The sequence below is a fragment of the Coenobita brevimanus genome, chromosome 24 (assembly GCF_032717465.1).
Source record: "Coenobita brevimanus isolate Jiangsu-jjx chromosome 24, ASM3271746v2, whole genome shotgun sequence".
Taxonomy (NCBI): domain Eukaryota; kingdom Metazoa; phylum Arthropoda; class Malacostraca; order Decapoda; family Coenobitidae; genus Coenobita; species Coenobita brevimanus.
This window is the reverse complement of record NC_136977.1, coordinates 407,406-413,454: the sequence shown is the minus strand read 5'-3', so window position 1 is coordinate 413,454 and position 6,049 is coordinate 407,406.

The window sequence follows — 6,049 nt, the reverse complement described above, 5'->3', positions numbered from 1 at the left end:
TGTGGTGTGAGGTGCGGTGTGTTCTTTGGTGCGGTGTATGGTGTGAGTGATGCAGTGTGATGCAGGTGTGGGGTGTGGTGTGGTGTGTTGTGGTGTGCTGTAGTATCAAGTGAATATCAAAGTGAAAACATAGGAAGTACAAAACGATCAGCGATTATAGTTAACTGATACTCAGACTCCTCTTGTATGGTGGTTCAGATTCGTCAAAGTTGGTTCTAATCCTTTATAAATGGTTGATCTTTTATAATACGGTAGGATCCTTTATAAATTGGATTGGACCCTTTATAATTAGCTCACATCCTTATATATCCTTCTCGTGGTGTTTAAGGGCATTCAAGTCCTCCCCAGATCACGTGGCAAGGCCCTTCTATGCACTGTCCTTTGACTCATCACGAATAAGTGGTTTCCTCGCTGCAATGCCACTGTCAGTTAATTTAATATGGATCTGCACACATAAAAAACATAATAATAATAATAATAATAATAATAATAATAATAGTAGTAGTAGTAGTAGAAGTAGTAGTAGTAGTAGTAATAATAATAATAACCATCATCATCAAGAATGTGTGGAAGTAATTAACAGTGCTTGGTGGGAAAAAAGACATTCTCTCTCTCTCTCTCTCTCTTTCAACACGTCATCATCCTGATCTAAACATACTCCACCAAAGAATTATCTACCCATTTCAATGATCAAAACACATCCCATATAAACTTAAAATATAAACACGAAAGCATAATACCGTGAACTGTATGGATAAACGCTACATAAATAAATATACGAATAAATAAAAAAAAAACTCCTGCTTATTCATCACCATTCTAACTATATTCCGACTTAAATAAATGAAAGTACAAACGAAAAGAAATGAACTCGTGTGTGTACATGAAAAAAACCTACATATATAAAAAGGCACACGTAAAAAGTAAATAAACCCATACATACATATAAAAATACAAAATAATAATTCAAATTAATTATATGGTCAAAATATAAACTTTGCTGATATAAACGAACGAACGCCGGTACTGGCAGAGGAAGGTCGTGATGCGCAGGTGAGTGAGCCCTTCCAAGCTACGCATATGTTCTCTCTCTCTCTCTCTCTCTCTCTCTCTCTCTCTCTCTCTCTCGTAATATCTCTCTTCTTCAACAAACACTACTCTTGCGTTTGCTTACTGTTTACCTATTTTACTTTTACCTCCCACCCCTCTCTCTCTCTCCTGCATTTCCTCTACTCCCTCCCGGCATTTAGTTCTCCTTTTCCTTTTTCCGAACATCTCTCTCTAATCATCATCATCATCATCATCATCTCTTTCTCTCCCTTAAAAAAACATATATAGGGCAGAGGATCCTTGTGAAGTGCCGCCGCCTTCACTCCATGCCAATTGTCTCCCCAAAGTGCCAGGAAAGGTGCCAAGCCAGTGCCACCCTTAGTCTAGCCTTGTTTTTGGCCCTTACCCTTGGATATCGGGTTGTTTTAGGCACTTACCCTTAAATCTGGGGTTAGTTTTGGTCCTTACCCTTAGATTTGGGGTTAATTTTAGGCCCTACCCTTATATTTGGGGTTAATTTTGGTCCTTACCCTTTAATTTGGGGTCGATTTTGCCCTTACTCGCCATCACTCTTAATCTTAGTCCCGCCTTTACTCTTGGTCATACCATTACTGTTACTCTAGCCATGTTTTGAGCCTTACCCTTAAATCTGGGGTTAGTTTTGGCCCCTGCCCTTAGATTTGGGGTTGATTTTAGGCCTTACTTTTAATTTTAGGGTTGGTTGCATATATTCTAGCCCTTTTTTATCGTTTGCCCTTCATTTGATACTGAATTTACCTCAACATGCCCTTAGTTTAGCCTTGTTTAGCTCTTACCAATGAATTAGAGGGCTGATTTTTACCTCTTATTTCTTTTACTGAACTTGGGTGTTCCTAATCTCTCTCTCTCTCTCTCTCTCTTTACGCGACCTTATTTTGTTTTCTTCCTTAGTCTGGGTTTCAGTTCATTCTTTTTCCATTAACCAAGAAAAAACTGCTACCTATGCCCCGAGACGCAAGGTATATGGGACTCCTCCTCCTCCTCTTCTTTTTCTTCTCCTTCCCCTCCTCCTCTTGCTCCCCTTTGCTCCCTTTTTCTTGTTCTTCTTCTCTACACTACCACTGGACCAAGGCTGACCCAACCCCCTAACCTCAATAGCCAATCACGTTACTCATACCTTCCCTGTCCTGCTACAGTGAGTTGGATCTGACCTGAAAAAGATCCCTACCCTTTCTCAGCTAAGTTGATGGCCAAGTGTAGTCAGAATGGAGGATTGATTAAACTAATAACCAAAGAGACGCATTCCTACCTTATAATCAAAGTCCATCGAAATTTGTCACCATGACCCAGTTTTCGCCCTGTGGGAGTGGCCCAGTTCCGTCATATGAAGACAAAATGGCTATAGAAACCGCCCCAGCCTTTAATTTCCCACGAAAAATTCCCCTCCCCATACGCCCCTCCTGCCCTGATGTGTCTGCCAATATTCAGTGTGTCAGCGCCCTTACCTAACACCTTTTGGCACAGTCACGGTCAAAAGTTGGCCTACTATTCCACTGCGTCTGCTTCACACTTGGGGCATGTCCGTCACTTGCCTCCCTCACACACCATATCAAAGAGAAGGCAAGCAACTACAACTGCGTCGGCGTCTTTAAGAGTATTTCACATTTAGAGCATATCCGTTGCTTTCCTCCCTGACGCATCATATCAGTGAGAATCATCTACTGTTCGTCTTCATTTACTTCGTCACTTTCCTCCCCGACGCATCATATCAGTGAGAATCATCCAGTACTCCACTGCGCCTATTCTGTCATTTTCCTCCATGACACATCATATCAAAGAGAATCATCTACTCATTCCATTGCACCTACTTCACAATTAGAGCACGTCCGTCACTTTCCTCCCTGACGCATCATATCAAAGAGAGTCATCTATGGCCACAGAAGCATACCAAGCCTCTCTCAGCTGAAGAATATTAGCCAGTACAGGAAAATGGCAATTAAATGTGAAATACTGTAACAGGGCAGAGACACATACCACACCTCTCTCAGCCAGTAGAGGAAAGTGAGAGGCAGAAGAAGTGAAATGTTAGAGAGGAGAACATACTAAGCCTCTCTAAGCTAAGAACTATAAACCACGAGAGGAAATTGGCAAGAAGAAGTGAAATATTAGGGGCAGAGAAATATACGATGCTTCAATCAGCTTAGCAATATTAGCAAAGGAGGAAAGTGACAGGATGAAAAAATAGAGCAGAGAAAGGATTATTTGCCAGCAGAAGAAATACAAAAATAATGAAGAAGTGAAAAGAGCAGAGAAAGGATTACTAGCCAGCAGAGGAAAGTGAAAAGCAGAGAAGAAATAACAGAGCAGAGAAGAAAGGAATATTAGCCAGCAGAGGAGATTGAGCAGCAGCAGAGGTGAAAATAACAAAGCAGAGAAGAAAGGAATATTAGCCAGCAGAAGAGGTGAAATAACATAGTAGGGAAGAAAGGAATATTAGCCAGCAGAGGAAAGTGAAAAGCAGACGAGGAGACATAACTGAGCAGAAAGGAAAGGAATATTAGCCAGCAGAGGAAAGTGAAGGGCAGAAAGGTGAAATGAAGGAGCAGATAAGAGAGGAAATACAGCAAAGTGAAAAAAAAGAGGTGAAGCAACAGTGGAACTTTTGCCCAGGCTGTATCTGGCCTTCTGTGCTCGTTTTCCTCACGCTAAATATTCCACGCTCATCAATATTCCCCACGGGACGCAAGGGAGAGAGAGGGGGGAGGGGGAGTGAGATACAGAAAGGAGAGAAAAGTAGAGAGAGAGAGAGAGAGTTACATAACACTGATATAACCTGTCTGATTTGGTAAGCTACAAGATCTAACTTACTACATCATTTTATTTATACAGCATCTTTGAGGGGTTGGTGGTGGTGGTCATGGTGGCGATAGTGACGACTGAAATGGTAAGTCGTATCGTGGTTATGGTGGCAGCTGTGGCGTGAGGAATAATCATGCTTCAAGTTAGGGTGGTAGTGATGATGGTAGCTGAACGGTGGTAGTGTGACAGTAATGATGGTGGTGGTAGCAGTGAGAGAGTAACGATGATAACAATGGTGGTAGTGTGATGGTAATGATGGCGGTGATGGTAGTGCGAGGAACGATGACAGCAATGGTAGTAGTGTGGTGATGATGGTGGTAGTGGTACAGAGAGAAGGAAGGCAGTTAGGAGGGGAGGTGCAGGGGACGGGAGGGGGTCACACAGTATGGGGAGGGGGAGAAGTGGGTGGGGGAAGGGGGTGATGGATGGGTGGTAGGACAGGATGGGTATGGGTGTCAAGAGATGAGCGGATGGCAGTAATTGGCTGGGTGGGTGGGATGGAAAGGGGTAAGAACAGCAGGGTGGATGGGATGGAATGGGATGTGAAGGAAGGAAGGAGGGGAAGAAAGAAGGACGAGCAATGGGAAGGCATGGAAAAAAGCACAGACACAACAAATTGGTAGGTAGGTGGGTGGGTAGGTAGGTAGGCAGGAAGTAAGGTAAGTAGGTTGGCAGGAAGGTAGGTAGGTGTTTGTGTTTATGTGGAAGCATGCGTTAACAGTACTTCTCTGCTTACAGTATGTGCTGGTGCGTGGATGCATGACAGTAGGTGGAGGTGGCTAGGTAGGATGGGCATAAGCATACAGCAGATGAATAAGTGGGTGGCTACAATACATACAGATAGACAGGTAGGTAGGTAGAAGTGTGGTGACGGAGGTAGATGGATATTGTAAACTGTAAGGTGTGTGTGTGTGTGTGTGTGTGTGTGTGTGTGTGTGTGTGTGTGTGTGTGTGTGTGTGTGTGTGTGTGTGTGTGTGTGTGTGTGTGTGTGTGTGTGTGTGTGTGTGTGTGTGTGTGTGTGTGTAGGTGAGTGGGTGGTGTAGGTGGTATGGGTGGTGTATTGGTATAGAGCCAAGCAGAGTGAGTTATTTGGTGTACAGTAATAATACCGCTATAATTATAACTCAGCGCTAAGGTAAAGGGCCCCTTCATGTCCCCCTATCTCCATACCCTGCCATGCCCTGCCTCATCCCTACCATACACCTGCCCTACCCTACCCTACCCTCCCGTTTACTCTCTTCCTCTCCCCTACCTTACAATACTACCGACCCTTCCTTTCCACTTTCCTACCCAACACACATAGCCTAACCTCTTGAACTTACTATCCTCCTACTCCTACCTAACACTGCCATCTGCCCTACATTACCACTTACCTACCCTACCCTACCCTACTCTCTCCTCCCCTACGCTACCCTACTCTCCCCTACCTTAACTTGCCCTACGCCACGTGTTACACTCCCTCCCCTCCTCTCTCTCTCTCTCTGTCTCTATCTCTCTCTCTCTCTCTCAGGAATGCTTTGTTTGGATACTCCCGGATTACAAACACGCCCTTGGAATCCAGACCAACAACACTACGACAGATACACCCCATTCAGATGATTTCCGGAGCCGAAAGGAATTCTAGCCATCAGAAAATTTTCACACACACACACACACACACACACACACACACACACACACACACACGTTGTATTCCACATGGGGATGAATCAGGTCTGGGGTCTTGAATGGTGAGAGAAAAAGATTGTGGACCATTCAACTGGAAGGTCTTTTGGTTAGTTTCTCCTCCGATCATTTTTCTTCCCCTGAGCTTACCTCGCCTCATCCATTGACGGGAAAAGAGATCTGAATGATGATGACGATGATGATGATGATGAGAGACATAGCCTAATTCAACCCCTTCACGACGAGAATTGAACACGAAAGTTGGAAAAAAAATCGCTTGGTTAAAATGAAAAGCAGGTCAACGTTGTGAAACTAATAAACGTAATGTGTTCTGAGATCCTGGTTTCAACGATTCTTGAAAGACATCGAAAAACCAGTTACATTTATCTTTCAAAGCTTCCCAATCCCTTACTATAGTCTACTCAATTCAACTAGGCTAACTCGTCTTTTTGGAGCTTATTTCCCGTCAATGGTTGAAAGAGACAATTACACGGC